Source organism: Trachemys scripta, chromosome 9 (genome assembly GCF_013100865.1).
Source record: "Trachemys scripta elegans isolate TJP31775 chromosome 9, CAS_Tse_1.0, whole genome shotgun sequence".
Lineage (NCBI taxonomy): Eukaryota > Metazoa > Chordata > Testudines > Emydidae > Trachemys > Trachemys scripta.
In genome coordinates, this window is record NC_048306.1 from 97,752,089 (window position 1) to 97,775,927 (window position 23,839).

At 51.6% G+C, this 23,839-nt stretch overlaps 1 protein-coding gene across 1 annotated transcript in view; it reads right to left on the reverse strand.

The window, feature by feature from the left end:
* Nucleotides 1–1,394, reverse strand: part of DIS3L2 (DIS3 like 3'-5' exoribonuclease 2) — a 267,320-nt gene extending 265,926 nt beyond the window's left edge. Inside the window, exon 1 of the mRNA XM_034780543.1 lies at nt 1,329–1,394. The gene's annotated coding sequence lies outside the window, so the exon portion shown is untranslated. The remainder of the gene's footprint in view (nt 1–1,328) is intronic.
* Between the last annotated feature and the right edge of the window lie 22,445 nt (nt 1,395–23,839).

Here is a 23,839-nt window from a genome sequence, read left to right on the forward strand (position 1 = left end):
CTCCACCCCAAACCCCGCTTCACCTCCAGCATCTATAATAGTGCTAAATATTAAAAAAGGTGTTTTTAATTTATAAGGGCGGATCACACTCAGAGGCTTGCTGTTTGAAAGGGGTCACCAGTACAAAATTTTGAGAAGCACTGGTCTACACTGCAAGAATTAGTAGAAAATCTTACAAGTTCCTTAAGATGTTACAATTCCTCATCGGTGCAGTTTTCTCCTGTCCTTGCCTATGAATAGCAGCAGAGACTCAGAACTCCCCTGCTTGAGAGATGCAGTTAGAGGTGGGCAAGAGGGGTCGAGCACATCCCCAGTTCCAGCAGCCAGGAGGGAGAAGGAAAAAAAAGAAACATTTTGCAGAAGGCAGGTGGGAAGATTCCTCCACTTCTCCCAGCAGCCAGGGAAAGAAGTTCCAAACTTAATTCAAAATTAAAGTTGCATAGGTTATTTTAAAATAATGGGGGGTATACCACTACTGGCCTCCAACATTATTGCACCAGGTTATGAATACAAGATTCTTACAATAGCATCAGTAAAGGGTTAAAAAAGCGCATTGCATATTTTCAGCAATGCAACACACTAATTACAACCAAATACTGGGCATAAAGATTAAAGCTCTTTAACTTCATCTCTATATTTCATGACTGGGCTAAGTGGCTGTGGACCAATCCCTTAACTTTTATGTCTTGACAGTAAAGTAGGGATACTACCACCTTATGTGGGGCAGTATTGCATGGAAAGTGCTTGGAGATCCCAAATTGGAAGGCAATAGAAAAAAAAACTAATAATACTTTAAGTAGCAGTGAGTTAAGGGGAACCCAACAAGATAGTCTCTTGATCAAATTTCATCTCGGCAACAGGTAACTCATTGCATTTGCCCATGCTAACAATGACAAAGGTTATCCACCCATGAGCGCATGTTGGAGCAACACCGTCGCAGGCCAAGGAGGGGAACAATCCGAGCCTGTGAGAATCCCACGTTTGGGGACAGCAGGCGCACACGGCACCGTGCCAGCCGGGGGGCCCAGCGCGTGACAGCTCAAAGCCAACAAAGGGGGCTGAAGAGCTCCGCCTTGGCCAGGGGTCCGGGTGGCGAGAGACACGTTTCCCGGCTACCAAAGGGTCTCAGCCCCGCCGGGGCAGCGGGGCTGGGGCTGGGGCGAGGAGACCAGACAGGGGCCGAGCCAGCGAGCGGGACCGTCCCAGCCCCAGCTCGGAGCTAGACGCCGGGGCCTGGAGCCCAGAGCGCCCCGCGCAACGCCAGCGGCGGGGGGGCCCCCACAGGGGCGGTGGCTGGGCCCTGGGGTCCCGCCGGCCCCGTCACTCACCGGCCGGGCCGCTCCCCCGCCGCGCCGCGCCGCTCCGTGCCGTGCCGTTTAAATGTCCCAGCTGAGCTGAGCGCCTCCCTCTCTCCTTCCGGGGCAGAGGTCGCCTACGGGCCGCAGCAGGGACCAGAAAGCCTCGCGCGCGAAGCCTACCCCATCCTCTTGGGTGGGGGGAGGAGCCACTCGGCTCCTTGCAGCCCCTCCCACCCCCATGAGTGGGGTTCATGCTTATTATCCTCTACCTGTAGGAGTCGCCCAGGAGGTCATTGGGGCCCTCACCCCTCCCAAGTGTGGGGAAGGGATCCTTACCCCCCCACACACACCCAAATCTGGGGGGTTTCACTGGGGGAGCCATAGTCACCCAGCTTGCAGAGGGGTTAGTGAGGTTCCCCCCACCCTTCTCCGCACACCCAGCCCCATCACCCCACACTTCCCCTCCCCCCTTCCACACACACTCCGCCCTCCCCACACCCAGCCCCATCACCCCACACTTCCCCTCCCCCCTTCCACACACACTCCGCCCTCCCCACATCCAGCCCCATCGCCCCACACTCCCCACCCTCTGCCCCACACACTCGCCCTCCCCACACCCAGCCCCATCACCCCACATTTCCCATTCCCCTTCCACACACACTCCACCTTCCCTACACCCAGCCCCATCACCCCACATTTCCCCTCCCCCCTTCCACACACACTCGCCCTCCCCACACCCAGCCCCATCCCCCACACTTCCCCTCCCCCCTTCCACACACACTCGCCCTCCCCACGCCCATCCCCATCTCCACACACTTCCCCCCACCTCCACACACACTCTCCTCAGGCTGCGGGCTCTTGGCAGGGAATCTTTTCAGTGGAATTTCACTGGGCCACTTTCCTGCTCCAGCTGTAAACCACAGCATGGGCATTCCCAGCCCGTGAGCTGCAGAGATCCAACAGTTGGTTTTCACTCTACTTGGCCTTGCCGCTGTCTCTTGCTACCAGCTATCAGACACAAGAGAGAGTTATTCAGAAATCCCGCTAAGAGAAGCTCTTTTGGGCAAGGCCCATCTTTCGGTTCTGTGTTTGTACAACACCTAGCACAACAGGCTGCTGGTCTGTGAGCGAGGTGCCTTGGCACCACCACAACACAAATCACGAACAACAGCAAAACGCTGCTGCTTGGCAAAGAGTTCTACAGAACTCATCCATCTCTTCCACCACCTCCCCGGGGAGAGCCACCCCCTCAGCCTGTCCTCATTCCATTCTGAAGGATCAACGTCTCAATTATTTCAATAATCAAGAGACTAAGGGCAGGCCCAGTGGGCTGTGGCTAGTGCACTCCCTTGCCACATGAGAGGTACAGATTAGAAAGCCAGCCCTGATCCCTTACTCCCCAGCCTCCAAAGAACTCAGAATGCTGCAGAGGGTGCCAACCCCAGGGAGGTGGAAGCCTCACATCATGTTGCTCTGAAGCAAGTTAGGCAGCCAAGATAGGCTGATAGGCTCCAAAGGGCCCTCCAAGGAAGGTCGCCAGGGATGTAGGGATAAATAAGGGGCAGGTTCATCCTGAAAGTGTGAGGTTGGAGGGCTGGTTCTGGGAGATCAGGTTTAGGGAGCATGTTGGAGGCTTTCCTAGGGTAAAGGAGAGGCATTGGGTTAAGGATGTGTTATGTCCTTGCTCTTACAACATGGACAACTGGGTTCCAAATAACCATGTTATGGTTCACAGTCATGCTGGAAGGGCATAATGAGTGGGGTCCAGCAGGAATCAGTTCTGTTCAATATCTTCATCAATGATTTAGATATTGGCATACATTTACAAAGTTTGCAGACAATACCCAGTTGGGAGGGGTTGCAAGTGCTTTGGAGGATAGGATTATATAATTCAAAATGATCTGGACAAACTGGAGAACTGGTCTGAAGTAAATAGAATGAAATCCAATAAGGACAAATGCAAAGTACTCCACTTTGGAAGGAACAATCAGTTGCACACGTACAAAATGGGAAATGACTGCCTAGGTAGGAGTACTGCAGAAAGGAATCTGGGCTTCATAGTGGACCACAAGCTAAATATGAGTCAACAGTGTAACACTGTTGCAAAAATAGCGAACATCATTCTGGGATGTATTAGCAGGAGTGTTGTAAGCAAGACACAGGAAGTAATTCTTCCGCTCTACTCAGCACTGATTAGGCCTCAACTGGAGTATTGTGTCCGGTTCTGCGTGCCACATTTCAGAAAAGATGTGAACAACTTGGAGAAAGTCCAGAGAAGAGCAACAAAAATTATTAAAGGTCTAGAAAACATGACCTATGAGGGAAGATCGAAAAAAATTGGGTTTGTTTAGTCCAGAAAAAAGACTGAGAAGGGACATGATAACAGTTTTCAAGTACATAAAAGGTTGTTACAAGGAGGAGAGAGAAAAATTGCTTTTCTTAACCACTGAGGATAGGACAAAGAAGCATTGGGCTTAAATTGCAGCAAGGGAGATTTAGGTTGGACATTAGGAAAAACTTCCTAACAGTCAGAGTGGTTAAGTACTGGAATAAATTGACAAGGGAGGTTATGGAATCTCCATCATTGGGGATTTTTAAGAGCAGGTTGGACAAACACCTGTCAGGGATGGTCTAGATCAGGGGTAGGCAACCTATGGCACGCGTGCCAAAGGCGGCACACAAGCTGATTTTCAGTGGCACTCACACTGCCCGGGTCCTGGCCACCGGTCCGGGGGGCTCTGCATTTTAATTTAATTTTAAATTAAGCTTCTTAAACATTTTGAAACCTTATTTACTTTACATACAACAATAGTTTAGTTATATATAGACTTATAGAAAGAGACCTTCTAAAAAAGTTAAAATGTATTACTGGCACGCAAAACATTAAATTAGAGTGAATAAATGGAGACTCGGCACACGACTTCTGAAAGGTTGCTGACCCCTGGTCTAGATAATACTTAGTCCTGCCATGAGTGCAGGAGATTGGACTACATGTCCTCTTGAGGTCCCTTCCAGTCCCATGATTCTATGTTTACTAACTATATACAAAAAGACAAGGCTTAGCAGCATATATATACTGCTGCTCTGGTAGGTTCTGGTGGCTTCTGCGACAGAAGATAAGAAGGCCCACTAAGCAGCTCCCAAACTATTTAAAGTGACACTACACAACTCCTCTATACTATATGGTATGTCCCTAGGGAGGGATGGACTACGGAGGTTAAGGCAAGGACAGACAGCAGAAGGCTGGCTGACCAACTGAACGCATTGAAACCAGAACAAAATCTAGGTTTCCCTCCAATGTGCTAGGGTCCAAAATGGAGCGAAGAGGAAATTCTTACACTGAGGGCCAAAGGAATGGAGCAATTCACACCTCTCTTGGATCCTGAAATCAATGGGAGGTAAGTGCCTAAGGGCTTGTCTTCACATACAGCACTACAGCTGTAGTGCTTAGTGAAGACACTACTACGCCGTTGAGAGAGTGTCGGCGTAATTAATCCACTTCCCCGAGAGGCAGTAGCTATGGTGTCAGGAGAAGTCCTCCCATCGCCATAGCACTGTCTACTCATAGGGCTAGGTCAGTATAACTACATCATTCAGGGGGGTGGATTTTTCACACCCCTCAGCAACGTAGTTATACCGACATAGGCCAAGTTTACACTACAGACCTAAGCACCTTGGAGGATCTGAGCCTCTGATTTTATTTCAGTCTCGCTGGCTGCAGAAAGCACGGCATCAACCTACAGTCCAATGTTTATCTTTACAGTCAGACGCTAAAAGCCTCATTTTGGCTACATTTTCATTCTAATTCGAATAGACATCAGGGATGCCAATAATATAAATTTGAAGGATCCTTGTCAGAAACCACCAAGCGTTGGATGGTCCATCCTGACACACTGCAGACGTAGTGCAGGGAAGCTTTTGATGAAGCTACCCAGCACTTACCGTGGTGTAATAGAAGAAAGAATTCAGATCCCAGACTCTGATTTCCTGGACCATTAGATTCTACCAGTGTTACAGAAATAGAATGTGCAAACCTTATGGAGAGAGGGTGATTGCACCACTCGGGAGGCCCTGGACTATTAGGACCCATCCTCTTCAAATTCAGGTCAGTGAGAGTTTTGCATTGACTGCAGTGGCAGTGGGGTCAGGCCCCCTCAACTGCTGTAGATTGTTAGCTCTGTGGGGCACAGACCATCTTTTTGTGTTGTTTGTACAGCCCCTAGCACTCTGGGGTTCCGGTCCATGACTGGGGCTCCTAGGGGCTATGGTAATACGCGTAGTAATAATTTTGAACTCTGACAAGCATCTTATTCAGAAGGAAAATGACAGCAAGACAGAGCTTTACAGGGGAAGGTGATGTCGAGTGAGGGGAGAAATACGAGGATACACAGAGAGTTTCAGCAGAAGCCCCAGTAGGGTGGGGAACTACATTCAAAACAACATTACAGGTCAGAGCCAAGGCTGGACTGCACCCTGCCATGGCTGGGTACCAAGGAACTCCAAGCTGCAGGTGAAATTTGACAGACCAGATGTGCTACATGATTCCAATGTGGCATGGGGAGTGAAGGACAGAGTTACATCCTTGACGGGCAACTATCAGCTTAAGTCAGACCTTACTATCAGAGGGACAGCATGGTTGGGTGGGGTTAAAGCATGGGACAGGATCAGGAGATGTAAGTTTTAGTCCCAACTTCACCACAGGCTCCATGTGTGACCACTTATTTCTACAGTACTATTATATAGGGTGGTGCCTACCAGCCCCAACTGAGATCCGGGGCCCATTGTGCTGGGCACATTACAAATGGTTAGCAAGAGACAGGCCTTACACTGGAAAAGTTACCAATTATAACATCTCTGCACTTAGCTTTTCTGTACCTGAGCTCCCGTGTTGTCAAATGGCAGGATTGCGAGAGACTCATTTTAGAAGCATAGAACCGTAGGGTTAGAAGTGAGCGCAAGGGTCATCTAGTCTAACCCCTTGCCAAGATGTCAGATTTGTTGTGTCTAAACCATCCAAGACAGCTGGCTCCAGCCTCCTTTTGAAACCCTCCAGTGAAGGAGCTTCCACGACCTCCCTAGGTAGAAGCAGTTGAGTTTATTTACCACTCCCCCCAATTTGCGTCATCTGCAAACCTTAACACTGATGATTTTATTATTTCTTCCAAGTCATTCATAAAAATGTTAACAACTTAGGGCCAAAAACCAATCCTTGCCAGACCCAAGTTGAAACACACCCATTCTATGATGATTCCTCATTTACAATTACAATCTGAGTGATCAGTTAATCCATATAATGTGTGCCATATTAATTTTATGTCTTTTAGTTTTATAAATCAAAATGTCATGTGGTACCAAGTCCAATGACCTATAGAAGTCTAAGCATATTACATCAACGCTATTACCTTTATCAACCAAACTTGTAATCTCATCAAAAAAGAAAGTTAATTTGACAGGATCTATTTTCCATAAACCATATTGAATGGCACAAATTACATTATTCTCCTTTAATTCTTTATTAATTGAGTCCCATATCAACCACTTGATTATCCTGTACAGGATTGATGTCAGACCAGTAGGCCTATAATTACCTGCGTCATCCCATTTACTCTTTTTAAATATTGGAATAACATTAGCTTTCTTCTAGTCTTCTGGAACTTTCCTGGTGTTCCAAGACTTATTGAAAATCAATATTAATGGTCCAGCGAACTCCTCAGCCAGCTCTTTTAAAACTCTTGGGTACAAGTTATCCAGACCAGATGATTTAAAATTGTATACTTTAGTAGCTGCTGTTTAACATCCTTCCAAGATACTAGTGGAATGGAAAGAGTTATGATATAATGTCTTTTTCCCCTCAAACACAGAACAGAAATATTTATTGAAATCTGCCTTTTCTATATTATTGATAGTTCTACCATTTCCATCAATAATTTTGTGGGGTTCTGAGCTCCTCCTGTGGAAGGAGCTGAAGCAGAGCCAAGTGTTATTATTACTACAGGAGTGCGGATTGGGTTACAACAAAAGACTAACCGCATGGGCTGTAAAGCACGTTAGAGGTATGAATTGAACATCACAGGGTTTAAAGATGCTCCAAACACAAGATGTGAAAATTCTTCCTCAAAATAAACCAGCATAGACAAGACAAAACACACACACACACCGTTCCCCACCACAGTAAATTCCTCCTCCACCGTGGCACACAGGCTGGGGAGGACACAACAAGCCGTTACCCGCAAGCCAGGGGCACAAGTAAGATGGACAGAAAAATGAGGGAAATGTAGTTTTAGCCTGATGACAGACTCACCATTAGGCCTGGCCAGGGGGGAGGCAAGAGGGTTATCTTTGGAGCTGTGCTATAGAGGCCAGGTCCCACACCCACTGAAGTCAGCCGAAATCTTTCCATTAATTTCAATGGGCTTCAGATCAGGCCCCGAGTCTTACCTCTAAGGTCACTAGTTTAAATCCAGGCCAGTGATCACTTGAAGTTCTTCCCACCTGAAGGCGGGTTGGTTTCCCTGTGTAACAGGAGATGGGGATCTCAGTGCCATTCGTATGGACGCGCGCACATCACACAAACCACTCCCACAACTGCCACTCCTTGGAACCTTTCTTGGAGGTCTCGGTGGGGAGGCCAAAGCTGAAAGTTGGCCCTGGAGACTGAGCGCCGGCACTTTTGCAGCGCACTCTAGGGGAAGCAGGGTGTATCCAGCGCTCGCTGTATCTATCCCGGGAGTGATTTCAGTCTCCAGCCTGCCATCTTTCGCCAGCACTAGAATTCTTAAAGAACAAAAGAAGCTGCATGCAGTGTTTGTCTTACATCTCGCTAGGCATTTATATCATGCTCATCCCCATGCTATCTGAGCACCAGCAGGGAGAGATGGAACTCACATTCTGGAGCAGACCACTTGATATGGGACCTCCAGAAACAGCATCCCTCGGCTCCAGTGAACATCTCAGGCAGGACACCTTCCCTACACTCCCCAACCTTAAAGGCAAAGTTCACTTTCAGCTAGCCAGAGTGCAGGGAATTCCAGAATAGATTCACAGAACAACTGTGGGTCACTCCTCCCTGCTTTCTGAGGAGACACTGAAAGTTGCATGACTTCATCTACTGGCTATGTTGAGTCAGGAAGACAGAGCAGAGAGAGGAGCTTCCAGGTGTCCAAGGGGTGCAAACTCATCACAGGTTCCAACACTGGGATCTGTTCAAGAAGCCTGACCTGCCGCACCACTCCGACCCCTACCACTGAGCGATGCTGTTGTGGGAACAGATAGGAGAGGAAGATGGAGACCTGCACTTGAAAGGACAACATACATGTATGTACGTGTGTGTGTGTGTGTGAGTGAGTGTGAGAGAGAGAGAGACAGGTTGTCAAAGAAGCTATGTTGCATGCACATGCAATCACTTGGCTGCACAAATTCAGCGGATTAGGCATGCAGTTCTGCGACTTGCGTATGCAAGTGTCCATTTGCACACATAACTGATGGTTTGAGCAGCCACAAAAGGGAGGTGCAGAGGTCAGCAGCTTTGGCAACACTTATAAAAGGGGAGCTGGTGAATGAGGGGTTAACTCAGCGAGCACCTCACCTTTGTCTTCAGCACAGCTGGTTCCGCTCTTTGGCAGCGAAAGCCTGTCAGGTCTAGTGCTGTCAGGGGAAGGAGCTCTGCCAGCAGCTGTCAGTGACGTAGCATCTTCAGGACAAGAAAGCAAGGCAGTGAAAAAGAGAAGTTTCCTTAACCCTGTGAGCATCAGCTACCGGGTCCCAACAAAGTGGGCACCTACCACTCCATGTAGATCTGACTGCAGCCTGAGGGCATGTGTCATCTGTCTCTCAGGTCCCTTGGTGCTGTATGCCACAGGCTCCCATAAGGAGCATATTTGCGTGGAACTGCTCTCTTTGCAAAGGGTCTCCCCCCCTTCTCTCCCAGCCTAGCCTAAGTAAAGCAATTGGCATGTGGCGCGGGGTTAAGAGGGATCAGCCGTGGCACAGCTACAGCTGTGCAGAGCTGGTGCACACGTTTGATTTCGGATGCGTTTGCTAAACAGATATTTGAGGCCCTCGACCCTCAGTTGCTGCAGAGAAAGTGGAAGACCTCTGGGGGAGGCAGGGTCATGCCTGTGCATGGACATGAGCATCACCACCACCAATAACTCTCTGTAACCATGCTCAGTCGTTTGAGCCTCTGCCCTCACTTTCCACCCCTTGTCACTGAGTCACTCTTCGATTCTCTCGCAACTGTCGGGGAAGGGGACGACGGTTCTTTGGCAGGAATCAGACGAGCACCAGATGGTGCCACCAGCTGCAAGCACTTTCGTTCCTGCTGGCTCGACTGGAGCGCTCGTGCATTTCGCAGAAGGAAATGGACGAAGGGGCCCCAGGCGGTGGGGGCGTTTGTGAGCGTTGCCGTCGCCTGCCCGGTGCTGGTCTGTAGCTGTGACCTCATGCTGCGCTTCTGGATGGGGTTCGTCCACTGGACAGCTCCCCGAAGGCGGCAGCCGCAGAGGCCACTGCGCCCCGCTAGGCCACCGACTCCAGGGGGGCTGATCGCAGGAAGCGGGGTGATAGTGGCTTTTGCCTTTGTGATTTTGTTTTCCTTGCTAGGCAGCACCCCTCCCCGGTCACTAAACTATGCCTATAATCCATAGACTGTAAACTTTTAGACTGAGTTCTCTGGGGCAAGGACTGTGTTTTCCTGTCTCATATGCAATCACACTCATTGCAGGCACTTAATGTAATAAGTGCTACTACTAATAATATAATCTCCTATTCGGGGTCTCACCACACCAGATCAGAGTAGAGCCCAGTAGGGAAGAGGTGAGTCTGAGTTTTTTCCTCCTCTCTATCTCCCCGTTCACAAAACCGACTTAGGTTTATGGTTTTAGCGGGGAAAGAAACGGTTGTTCACATTCCAGTTGGAAGATTTCCGTTACGTTCACACCCTCCAGAAAGAAGTTCGATAAAAAGGGTAAACGCTCTTGCGGGAAGGCTGCGACGTAACACGACCTTATTTCTGAGAATTCAGAACGGTCCCTATAACAAGAGGCACAACTCCGCTCACCTTACTCTAGACTGGCTGGCTGCAGACTCCCTGCTGCTGGGCCCAGATTACACCCTTCCCTTCAGAGCCCCCTCGCCTGCCAGCAGGACCAGGGAAACCCTCTGAAGTTAAAAGCAACAGCCTACCATTTTAAGAGTTTTCAATACACCACAATTTCCAGCACCCTTCAAGGGCAATTCAAGTACAAGGAATCTCAGCAACAGCCACTGGGTCATTCCCATCCACCCCACCCCCAAGGGTGGCAACTCAAGGGTGAAGAGGTTATAGGATAGTTCTCTCATTCACAAGGTGTTTTGCAAGAGCAAGCCCAGCTTGGCACATTGGCTTGCATTCCCCCAGTGTGTGATTATCTCACCATCATTCCCTCCGGCGGTACCTGATGGCTGGTGCAAGTGGTCGATGAAGAAATAAATGAGAGAACGCTGCGGTACATGTTACAATGCCTGACACAGCAGCCAACGCTTCCTGGAAATCTTTGAACTAAAGCTCCCCCTTTACAAACAGTTGGGCTTCTCTAGAGCTTTCTTCTTTACTAAGGAAGGAACACCTGATCCTGACGTCATTTACATGAGGGTGAATCAGGAGTGACTCCAGTGAAGCTAATGGAGTTGTGAAGACGGAGTAAGCAAGACCAGGATCAAGTCCTAAAGGCATTTGCCTGAGAACAGATCAGTTTCTCTTAAGAGTCCATAAGTTTCTGAAATCCCACCTGACAACCGAGTCCTCTTTGTGATGTCAGAATAGTCTCCCGGCAAGACATGAGGTACTATGGACTACAATATTTATATGATGGTAGCACCCGGAGGCCCAGGTCAGGTCAGGGTCCCTGGGCTAGGCACCACAGAGAGGGAGACATGATCCCTACCCCAAAGAGCTCATGATCTAGGGTGACAAATCACTTACAAAGAGTGGGGGAGAGGAAAACAATACTGTATATACCGTCTATAATAGACATATTTTTGTATAAAATGGTAGCTAATCTTTTTGTAATGACGTAATTATTGACAGGGCCCCTCTGCTCAGCCCAGCTGACTAAGTATAGGCACCAGATCTTTTGGGGTGGTGAATTCAGCAGGAGAAAGATCAAAGAATCGGCATCTCCCTTGCCTTGTATTTTGTGCCATTATTTACTCTGGTCAACGTGGCTGCAAAATGGGAGACTTCTGATCTGGTCATGCTTTGGCCACCTGTAAGTGACCACATGCCAAGGTTGTGGAGGATCAGTTCCAGGAAGGAGAAAGAAGAAAGAGACCCACCTCATCCTGCAACCAGGTGCCAAGATAGAAAATGTGCCATAGGGAGAAATCCTAGCACGGTTCTCTCCAACTCAAACGGGCTACCCTGGAGGGTATGATTGCCTGCCTAAGAAGTACAATGTTTATGTCAGACTTGAAGGGCTCACCTCAGAACCAGATCCCTCTACTGACGTGAATGAAGTTGTCCCTGCCTACTTTAGAGTGGAAGTCTACCCTCACTCATAAATGGCTTCATTTAAGTCTAGATTAGCTTGCCGACTCACTGGAGCAATGGCCTTGCCTAGATCCCTCTGCAAAGCGCCCCGTCGGCCCAGTGCTAGCCCATGACAAATGTCTCGCAGCATGCAACGGCTCTGAAAGCTGCAGTATAAACGTTTGAGGAGAATGCGACGGGCCAGGGAGAAATGCATCCCTCTTCCTGTAGCCCTTACTGCGGTGGTAGCAGAGGGCAGAGCAAAAGGAAGGGAAAACATCAAACTGCTGAACGGTGATAGCAAAGGAGCTGTAAAGGGACTGAGGAGACAGGAATCTAGGTGGAGGAAGGATGGTCCAGTGGTTAGGGCATGAGACAGTGACCTCAGTTGAATTCCTTTGTGACCGTGGACGAGACATTTAAGGCCAGATTTTTAAAGGTATTTAGATGCCTAAAAATGAAGCTAGACCCTAAAGCCTTTAAAAGCCTGCCCCCAAGTCTCTGTATCTCAGTTCCCCATCTGTAAAGTGGAGATGAGAGCACTGCCCTGCCTCCCGGGGGTGTTCAACATCAGAGACTGGGAGGGACGGTGGTATCGGGGGCCCTGGACATATCTGTGTGAGCCAGGGGCTAATTAGCCACTCTCCTCCAGCCTGTGCCATGTACTCTGTATATCCCGGAGCCCGAGCCGTATGGGGAAATGCCAGGCCTAAACGAACCCCCCAAAATTCATCACACACACCCACTCTGCTTTGAAACCCCCACCTTACACACACCGAAAGGGTTAGAACAGCAGCGGGTTGGGACAGAAAATGCTCGTGCTTCTGCCCTTAGGGCGGCCGAGAGCGGAGAAGCGGGGGTGGGGAGCATCGTGTCACCCTCAGTCAGAGACCCCGCGGCCAGCGGCCACGGCAGCCCTCGTCCTGCCGATTCAGCACTCCCTGCACGCTAGCTCCAATCTGGCTGCCCAAGCCTCGCCCGCAAGCAGCTGACAGGCTGGCCACGCTGCTTTCTGGCAGGCTGAGGAGTGAATGCAAGCGTAACTTATCAGTATTACCTCATGTGAAAGCCCTGTGCCTTTGTATCTCAAGCAAACACTGGGCATTATATCCTAGCTGGTTCGCATTGTTATTCTGTCTGGTTGCAAAAGGTTAGCTCTGTGGAGCACAGCACGTCCACACAGGCCCTGAACTTTCGTGTGGCAGCCGGACCCGCCCCCCACCCCACCGTCCCCAGAATAAACGGCTCTCCGCAGGAATAGCAACATCACCCGTTTCGTTTCCCAGGCACGTCCCGAGCCAAAACAACACGCCGTTATCTGGACTGCAAAGCTGCACGACAGCCTCCGCCGCATCATCCACGGCGCATAAATCTGCTCAGGTCGCGGTTCACGACGGGGTCATTCTGGTTCCCTCCCTCACCTTTCCCTCACCCCTGAGTGACTACAGTTCAGCCTTGGAGAGCTACTGCTCCGGTCGTACCCGCCTGAGACCCCCGTACCAGCCCGCGCCCACCACCTCCCATTCTCTCACATGTGCTCGCCCCTGCCACGGCCCAGTCTCGCCACAGTCACCAGCCCAAAGGAGCTTAGCCGGGGGTTCACACATGTGAACTATATGGGAACAGAGATGGTATCTTGGAGGCTTCCTCTCCCATTCTTCACTGCCCGGCCTCTCTCTCCCCCCCACCCTCTCCCGCATGACTATGGGACATTCCCACAGCAGCTACTTTCCCAGGTAAGTTATTTCTGTAACACAAGCTGATCCCAGGGGGGCCAAAGGGGTGGGGGCAGTAGTAGCAGATCCAGCCTTGTCAACCTGATACAAAGCTTGTGAGTAGAGTTGGACGGGACGGGGGGGGGGATCCCAGACAAACACCCCTCCTTCAGAAGAACAGAAAACAAGACAAACAATCCCAGCTGTTAGCTTCTGAAGAAGGTCAACATTAGTATAAGCTGTGACCAGAACGTGCTCTGGGAGGAGTCCGAGGCCTCAGGCACTGGTGTGCCATCTGAGACACGCGTGGGTTTGGTTTCTGGAACTATAGAAGGCAAAGCATGAACTTAGCAGGGGCTTCTCTCTTGCCCTCTAACATCCTCACTATGTCCTGAACATACGTTAGCAGGACTTGTGGCCCTCTCTCTTCTTCCTGGGCCATGGGCCTGAAGAGCCTCCTTCGCTCAAAGGATCCCATTCGTTTCATTGCCATTGCCAGCACCACCAACCCACCCTTCCCCAGGCTCCCTGACACACGGGTATGTCGAAAGTCAGCAAAGACAGGAAAGGGAAGTTACAGGACTAGCCAGAAGGCTCGTGAAGAAGAGAAATCAGGGAACTGATGACAGTTCCCATCAGCAAAGACAGCTTTATCCAGCCTACTGCCAAGACGGGACACGCATCGTCATCCGATACAGAGTGCTAGTACACAACTAGTGAAGGCCTGCTCGCCCGTCCCAGCCATGCACGTAGCTCATTGCAGCTTTGCCCCTGGGGGCACCTCGTTACAGCTTGGTGCACAACAGGAGTGGCCTGTCATGCTCAGACTCAGAGGAAGGATGGTGTTGTGGTTAAGATGCTGGACTGGGACTTGGGAAATTTAGGTTTAATTCTCAGCTTTCTCTTGTGGGCAAGTCACCCACTCTCTAATCCATCCTGGGTCTGTCCTTGGCAGCGTTGTTGTAGCTGGGTGGGTACCAGGATATGAGAGAGACAGGTGGGTGAGATAATGTATTTCACTGGGCCAACTTCTGTTGGTGGAAGAGATCCCTGAGTCTCACACATGCCTATCCCAACATGTGGTGTAGTGCATCAAACGCTGCAACAGCCGCTGTGTGGGTGAAACCAGACAGTCCCTATGCGCTCGAATGTGTTGGCCTGCTAAACCCAGGGTTGTGAGTTCAATCCTTGAGGGGGCCATTTAGGGATCTGGGGCAAAAATCTGTCTGGGGATTGGTCCTGCTTTGAGCAGGGGGTTGAACTAGATGACCTCCTGAGGTCCCTTCCAACCCTGATATTCTGTAAAAAAAAAAACAAACAAACAAAAAAAAAAACACCACCCTCTGACTCGCGGGCAAACGCTTTTCACAAAATGGTCACTCTATATCGGACCTCTCAACTCTCAAAGGAAGCCTGTACAACGACTTCAACAGACAAGCCTGGGAGCTTAAATTCATTACTTTGCTAGACCCTAGGGACTTGTCTACACTTAACACCACAGTGGTGCAGCTGGATGGCTTCAGCATAGACCCTACCTACACTGACAGGAGGGGTTCTGTAGTAAATCCACCTCTCCGAGGGGTGGTAGCTGGGTCAACAGAAGAATTCTTCTGTCAACCTAGCACCGTCTACACTGGGGGTTAGGTCAGCTTAGCTACGTGGGGATTTTTCACACCCCAGAGACACAGAGCTACGCCGGTGTAAGTTTCCAGCGTCGACCATTCCTCAAAATCAAGGACTCAATAGAGAGACTGGTTTTGCATCTCTTTACAACACTCTGGGCTTGCCTACACTTAAAATGCTGCACTGCTTCAGTGAAGACGCCACCTACACCGATTGGAGGTGTTCTCCTGTGGACACAGGTAATCCACCTCCCCAAGAGGCAGTGGCTAGGCCAGTGGGAGGATTCTCCTAGCACTGTCTACACTGGGGTTAGGTCAGTTTAAATGCATCGCTCAGCTGGGTGGATTTTTCACACCCTTGAGCAATGTAGTTATACAGACTTAATTTCCTAGCATAGACCAGGCCTCTATAACCCTCCTCTGTCCTATGTTAATGGCCCACTTCATTCTGAATGGTCCCTTGCAACAGGTCTTAACTCCTATTCTTAAGGGCTGGTCTACACTGGGGACTGATATCCACACAGCTATGTCTCTCACAATTTTTCACACTCCTGGGTAATGTAGTTAAATCAACTTAATCCCCGGTGCAGACAGCGCTAAATAGAAAAATTATTCTGTCAACCTAGCTACAGCCTCTCAGGGAGGTGCATTAACTACAGTGACAGGAGACCCCCCTCCCGTTGGCGTGCGTAGGTAGGGGCTTGTGTACACTTGAAGCACTACAAGTTGCTGCACCACTGTCGCGCTTCAGTGTAGACACTACCTACACTGATGGAAGGGGTTCTCCTGTCAGCGTAGCTAATCCACCTCCCTAAGAGGCAGTTGCTTGGATGAATTCTTCCATTGACCTACCGCCGGCTGCTACACCGGGGTTAGGTCGGCTTACCTGCAGCGCCGAGGGGTGTGGATTTTTCACACCCCTCAGGGACGAAGCTATGTTAACTGAACTTTTTAGTGTAGGCCAGGCCAGAACATCTACTCTTTAGCATTTCCAATGTCGACAAGCCCTAACAATCTGCTCCACCTTGTATTTAGCCGGGACGCGCTGATTACCTTTCCCAAACTGACGAGCTCTGTGGACCTCAAACGCTTGTCTCAGTCTCTTCCACCAACAGAACTTGGTCCAATACAAGATATCTCACCCACCTTCTCTTCAGACTGTCCAGTCTTTGGGCAGGGACTGCTGACTACATGTTTGTGCAGCATCCAGCACAGCGTGACCCTGATCTCCACTGGAGCCTCTAGGGCATTACCATGATACTAATAATTATTAATGCTAGGGGGTAATTACACCAGACCCTCACTCCTCACAAATGCCAACTGAGATGCAGGAGGAAGAATGGAGCATACCATCACCATGGCACGGGGAGTGGAAGGAAAAAGAACACAACCTTGTCCCCACAAAAAGTGAAATAGCATCATTTTTATCCCGTTCAACTAAGGACTCCATTTCCCGCAGTCAGCTCACTGAGACAGCCCTGGATTTAGCCCCAAGGGGAAGAAACAGACAAAAGGGAACACACAAAGAAGCAGCAAAGAGACTAGGGCACCCAGATCATACAGAACAAAATGACAGAAGGTTCCTATGGTGACCAGATAGCAAGTGTGAAAAATCAGGACACTTATTTTTTTTGCGGGGGGAGTGGGGTAGTTGCATATATAAGACAAAGCTCCTAATATCAGGACTTCCGGTCACCCTAAGATTCCTGTACACTGCAGCATTGGCACAAAGATAGCCCTGTGGGGACATGCAGAGGCCAAATTGCAAGGCTAAGGGTGCTAGGAAGGGAACCTTGAGCAGCACAGACAAAAGAGGGTCTGAAATAACACATGGACCGAATGCGCAGGTGGTTTCAGTTAGCACAGCTCCACTGACGTTAATGGGCCATGCCAACCTACAGCCATGAAGGACAAAGCCCACTGTAAACAACATAAGTGACAAATTCTTATACGAGCTCACTAGGGAGTCATTCCCACCTTGTGCTGTAGGCATTAGCTTCTTCAGCAGCAGAAAGATAGCCTCCAGTTCTACTCCACACCCGCCGGGGTGAACCTTATTGCCCTTTGCCTATAACGCGGTCATAACACGGTCACTAATATTTATTAAGTAGCAAATTTACTGGGGGAGTGGGAGAGGGGTGGGGAGATGATTGGTTGGGCAGATAGCAGACATACGGGGCCCGATTCCTGCTGGTTGTCAGGGAAGAAGGATGCAGCAGCATCATATCTCTGACCCAAAAGCAGATAGCGCCTACAAGGGCGGGAGCAACGCAAGACAGGGGCCTCTCTCTGCTCCCCCAACCGCACATCTGATTTGATCAATGGCTCTGCAGTAAGGACTCACCCCTCTAGTGCCAGACTCATCCACTGCTTCCGGTTACCTCCTGAGTCAGTCAGACGAACATCCTCCCACACACACACGCAGCGCTGGTGGTTCCCCCAATAACGCCAGCCTTCCTGGGGCTTACTAACAAAGCGGCAGTTCCTGGAAAAACAAGTATCACCGCCCCTGGGTCCCACCACCTGGTGCAGCTTCTGTGCCACCCTCCTTTAGGGTTTGCACCTCACAGTCCCATGGTTCTTGTCCCCCAGCTCAAGTAATCCTTCCACTCCTGGTGCAGATTTTCCCACAGCCCGCCTTCAAGGCTACACTTAACTGTCCATTGTACCCTTTGCAGCTAGGACTGTCACTGACAGCTTCCCCCAGCAGACTTCTGCTCCCTGTAGACCTTTTTCTACCAACACACCCTCCCACCAGCAGGCTGGCTAGACTTACTGCTAAGCCGCTGACAGGCTTACCGTACATCATGTCACCTGACTGGCTACATCAGGCACAGGTGAGCCCAATTCTCCTAAGGGCCAGCCTTAGGACAGCTGCACTGGCCATGCATGTGCCCAGGAACCAGTGCCCTGTTACGGACCCAAAGGAAAGACCAGCTCCCTGGAAAGGGGTTGGGGGGATCTAGAACCAATCAGAATTTCCTGGGTTCTTGAATTCCAAACCCTGTGCGGCAAGGTCTTGTTCAGTGGAAACTGGCCAGATGAAGCTCAGACGTGCCCAGGCATGTCAGAAACCATGGCCAACGTTTTCAAACAGAGGTGCCTAAAGCAAGGCACCTAAATCCAGATCTTAGCCTAGATCCTCAAAATCAATGGGAGTTGAGGTGCCTGGACACCTTGGAGGGTCTGGGCCCTTGTAACTCAGTTTTCACATGTGTGGAACCCTTGTCCTCCCATCAACCTCAGTGAGAGCTGCGGCACCTCTGAAAACCAGGATCCTCCCTTTGGACTTCAATGACCGACTTTGAGCCGCTAGGGTTGAAAATGCTGGCCCAGGTTACTGCGAACGACAGCCGAGAGGATGGAAACTGGGAGGGGTTTAAAACCAAACAATCGAATCGCCTTTTCGCCATCCGGGCGACCTGTTGCGCCCCCGCCATGCCAGCGAAACCAGTCGGGGCAGTTTCACTCTGTGCATCTCCTGCCCTAGCCTGTGCTGGAGTGTTTGGCCTTTCAGACTGAAATCCCCTCACCTCACCGACCCTATTCAAACCATCTCTTCACAGCCCATTTTGTAACGCCCCCTTTTAATAAGTACAAAGCCTTCATTTGGAGCCTAAAATCCTTGAACTCTGCCATAAAGGACAGCAGGGTTTCTGAGGCCCCAAACCTCACTGGGTTCTCTTATCCCAACAAAATCCCAGCGGCTTTCCTTCCTGCCCACCCCCACCCCAGTGGGGTTCAGAGCCAGACAGCTGCTGTGGGGACATAGACACCTCTTCTTCCCATACCCCCTTCACTCGCAGTGATACTACATGTGCCTGATGTTAGATGGCTTTGAAGGAACATGGCCACAGATTCACTGCCGGGCACGTTCTTGAAGCAGATACCCTGACACGTTCCCCAAGGCCAGGCCTGGTGCTGTCTCTGCACGTGAGTGGGAGCTCTCTGATCACGGGCACAGGCGAGATTTCTGTTGCCGGTGCTTTCAAGGCAGCAGCAATGAGGTCACACTAACTGGGCCTGATTCTGTGGCCGTGCCGGTGTCGATCAGGAGCGACTCCCTGGAAGCCAGTGGAGTTACCCCTGGGGTAGAAGCAGAGTCAGTGAGATGAGAATCAGGCCCACTAGCACCTGATCCCCTTTTATTATTAAAGCTCTGACGGTGCTGTGGATGGTGAAGGCATTGCAGGGGTGTATTGTCATCCCCAGGGCCCAGAGGGGTAAGGGGAGGGGGCTGGCGGGGGTTTCATCTGCTTGTTCCCAAGACAGTGCCAGGCGGGAAGCATAGCGCCAGCGGCCGGAACACCGGGAGGCAGGTGTTTCAGGAGACAGTGATTACGTCAATGAGCCGAGCAGCCCCGTTATCAAGAGAGTGGCCTGGAAATTCCTTCCCATGGAACAGCTGCTGCAAAGGTTTGAGATTAACCCCTTCGCCGCCACTGCTCAGGCCAGGTACGCTGTGCACCACGGGCCCTGATCCTAAGCCCTCTGAAGTCAAGGGGAGTCTTTCACCGGTTTTTGGGTTGGCCTCAAATCAGCCTGAATGGGAACTCCCTGGGGCACTGGCGCCATGCTGGGGCTGCATCCAAGGTCAGAGGTCAGCTGACTTTATGGGCATCTTGAACCTCTTGCTTGCGATCCAGCTACCCATTGGCCTGTTATTTTCTGACTGATACTGACATGGGCCCTGATCCTCCAAGATATTTGGGTGTCTAACTTCCATTGAAATCAAGGGTCTAATAAGCAAACTTCCCCTGCACGGGGTTTCAGCTAGGAACCCTATTACCTGTGTTCTCCCTTCACATCAGGATGGTCCATGCCAGGCCTTGGCCTGCGTATCTCCAATGGAGCTGAGGGAATTAGATGAGGCATTAGTCAGGGCAACCATGAGCCCAGGCAACAAGCCAATACAGAAAATTATCCCCTAAATGAAGAAAAAATGAGAGGGACAAGGACAGTTGCTTGTTTGCCACTTCTTTGGGTCAGTCCCCCTGGGGCTGGATCTCACCTTTGCTGGCATGATGTCACATCAGCTGAGGTTAGAACGTGGGTTGAAAGCTTGGGATCTACTTTGGACCTAGAGCCAAAACGGTGTTTAAAATGTTTGAAGCTGTACCGGTTTGAAACTGCGTTTTAAACAACCTCAGCAAAAGAGCTTTGAGTCCTCTGTGTGGCTGGACGGAGACTATCATCACATGCACTAGGCGAGGGTCTGCAGCTCACCCTCCATCATGCTGGCAGCATGGCCACATCTCTGATTAATTCATTTATGCACGCACCATTATTGCTTTTCCAGCACCTCAGATGAAGTCCTTTGCCAAGCAATAGCCATTAATCCAGATCCAATTTAGTTGTTCCAGTGTCATAACATCTCTGGATGTGTTGAGCCCAGCATCAGACTTTTCCCACTTGGCTTTCGGACCGGTTCAGTATTTCAATCAAAACGTTAACCAGGAAGCTACGAAGTCCTTCTCCTCCTCAAAGTTCTGTTCCAGGGAGAGGGCCACCGCTCTCGTAGCTCATGGAATGTCACTGACCAGCCAGGAGGTTCCCAAACACTTGTCTGAGATGGAGGGACAAGGCCTTGGACCCTAGTGAGTTTGTGGTGATGTCCAGCAAGACCTGCGATAGGTCAGAACAGGGGCAGCAGGTTTGTATAATTTTTGGTGGTGCCTGGAATGGGTCCAAGTCCCGCCTCTCCCCCCTCCTACCCCCATCTAAGGCTCTGGGAAGCAGTTTGGGTGCAGGAGGGGGTTTGGGGTGCAGGCTTAGGGAGGAAGTTTGGGTGTTGGGTGTGGGCTCTGGGCTGGGGCAGGGTGCAGGCAGGGGTGCAGGCTCTGGGAGAGAGTTTGGGTGCTGGGTGTGGGCTCTGGGCTGGGGCAGAGTGCAGGCAGGGGTGCAGGCTCTGGGAGAGAGTTTGGGTGCAGGAGGGGGTTTGGGGTGCAGGCTCTGGGAGAGAGTTTGGGTGCTGGAGGGGTGTGGGCTCTGGGAGGGAGTTTGGGTGCTGGGTGTGGGCTCTGGGCTGGGGCAGGGGGTTGGGGTGCAGACAGGAGTGTGGGGTGCAGGCTCTGGGCTGGGACAGGGGGTTGGGGTGCAGGAGGGAGTGTGGGGTGCAGGAAGGGGTGCAGGCTCTGGGAGAGAGTTGGGGTGCAGGAGGGGGGTTGGGGTGCATGCTCTGGGAGATAGTTTGGGTGCAGACTCTGAGCTGGAATGGGGGTTGGGGTACAGGAGGGGGTGCATGAGGGGGTTTGGGGTGCTGGGTGTGGGAGCGGGTTTGGGTGCTGGGTGCAGGCTCTGGGACGGGGTTTGGGTGCTGGATGTGGGCTTTGGGTGCTGGATGTGGGCTTTGGGCTGGGACTGAGGGTTGGGGTGCGGGGCGTGGGACTGGGCCAGGGATGAGGAGTTTGGGGTGCAACAGGCAGGCCGTCCCGGGGCTGGGGTGCCAGAGAGGAGGACTCCCCTCAGCCCTTTCCCCACCAGCAGCAGCCAGCTCCGAGGGAGGGCCCCTCCCCAGCCCCCCAGCACAACACTCACCCAAGCCCCGCCCCCCAGGCTGCTGCTCAGGAGGTCCAGTCAGGATAAGCCCCCCCAGAGACAACTCGGAGTCACCTGCCAGGAGGGATGGGGGGGGCTGCCATGCGCCTCCTCCCTCTGCAGGTGCAGCAGCCACCTCAGACTTCCCCCCTCCCCCCGGTACTGCTCCCTTGTAGCCGGCCGCAGCCACCTGGTGCCCAGAGCAGGCAGAGACACTCAGGGGCAGCAGGCGGGGGAGAGACCCGGCCGCGAACATTGGTGGAGCCGGGCTCCCCAGGCCCTGAATTTGCTGGAGCCCAGGCACCACAGGCCCATACAACTCGCCACCCTTGAATCCACACCCTTTGGCAACAGCTCCCCTGGCTACCAGCCTTTCTATGCTCCGTCCCTGTCTAAAAAGGGGCCTAGAGGAACGCTTCTACCTCCTCCCAGACACTGCCGAAGAACCTGCCACAATCAGTCCGGCTGCAGACACAGTACAAACCTCGTAGATTTGGGGCCCTTAAGAGGTTTGACTCAAAACAATTCATTGCCAGATATGGATGTGACCATTTGCACTTCCTTCCTTTTCCAGTTAACCCCAACCCAAGCCGCAAAACGCATCACTGCAATCACCTGTGGCTTAGGCGGGAACCTTCGGTTTAACCCTTACAACGGTGGCATTTTTCAGAGCGACGGATATTGGGTAATCACGTCCTCCTGGGATTCTCCCACACGCTGCTCTTCCCTTTGCCTGACACCTAGATCATCTACAGGGCATGGTGGTGGATGGGTTACACATGCAGGGCCATAAGGGCATGAACCTCAGGTAGTTGGCTCTCTGGAAATCAATGGGATTCCTCACCGGAGTAAGGGCTTGCAGGGTCAGATCCGAGCACAGACACAGCCTCTAAAACGTTTCCAAGCCACAGCAGGGAAAGGGACGGCCTTCTCACTATTAACCCTGCCTGCCCCTTCCCACCGCTGGGCTTCCCAATCCCCACGTCCAAGGAGCTGGCGGGACGCCTCGATCTGGTTTCAGAAAAGGAAACCACCTTTGCCTGGTGTGGGCTATAGCACACGTCTTTACAGCCCGTGGTCAAGCGGGGTCCTTGGAATAACAACTCTGGCTGGGCTGGTAAAGCACCCTGAGCCCCGGGCACCTGGCTTGGGAAAGCATGGCCAGCCTCCAGCCCCCAAAAGGCACTGGTTGCGCCTCCAGGGCTGCACAGGGGGCAAAGCTGTAAGGTCTAAGCCAGGGCATGATGCAGCCCCGCGGCTATCCCTGCGTAACCTGGCAGCGGGCACCTTAGCAAGTGGCACCCACAGATTCTCCGATTACCCCCTCTGAGCTGGGCCCTCATGTCCTCACTGATGCATTCTGCCTGGGAGGGACTAGGAACGCCATTTCAGACTAGATCAGTGCACTGTGCCTTGGTTAGGCACAGCCAAGTGCCCCTTCCCAACCGGGAGCATAAGCATGACCCTTAATATTGACACTTTGGGGCAGTCGATCCCAAAGGGGGTTTCCAGAGATCCCTGAAATGCAGCCACTGCTGGGGAGTTGACGCTGGTCTCCCACTTGAATTCTGCCTGCCTTTCTTCCCTTCCTCTCCTAAACTACCTAGTGTTGCTGTGAGCTGTTAAAAGCTGCCTCCTTCCGCCCCCAGAGGTGGCTGCATGTCAGATTCCCGGCTAGATCCTTTGCACAGGCTCTTTTGGAAAGAAAAATAAGTTCTAGCCAGAAAATAAGCTATTGGGCTAAATTCTGCTCTCGGTTACAGCCTTCCTGCACGGATGCCCTGGGATGCCGCTCATCACCAGGGCACAACCCGCCAATCTCCTTTATCTGCCACTCACACAAAACTCCCCAGGAACAAACCCTTGAGCTGAAAGCAGCTCCGACTATCCCAGCCTGGCAACGACGACGGAAAAAGGACCCGAGAGACTCGCTTTCCAGTTCCTTGTTCACATGGCTCAAGCCCGTTTGTGCCCAGCAGCCCAGGGGGTGGGATGGGCAGCGTCTCACTGCACTCAGCCGGGTGGGGGGCGCGGGCCTGACCCCCGACAGGCCTGACAGCGATGGATCCCCGCTGCGTAATCAGCGCCCCCCAACTAGCTTCACCCGGGGGCTCTGCCTGCCGGGTCTGTAAGAGCCAGGGCGCAGGGAGCTCCTAGCAC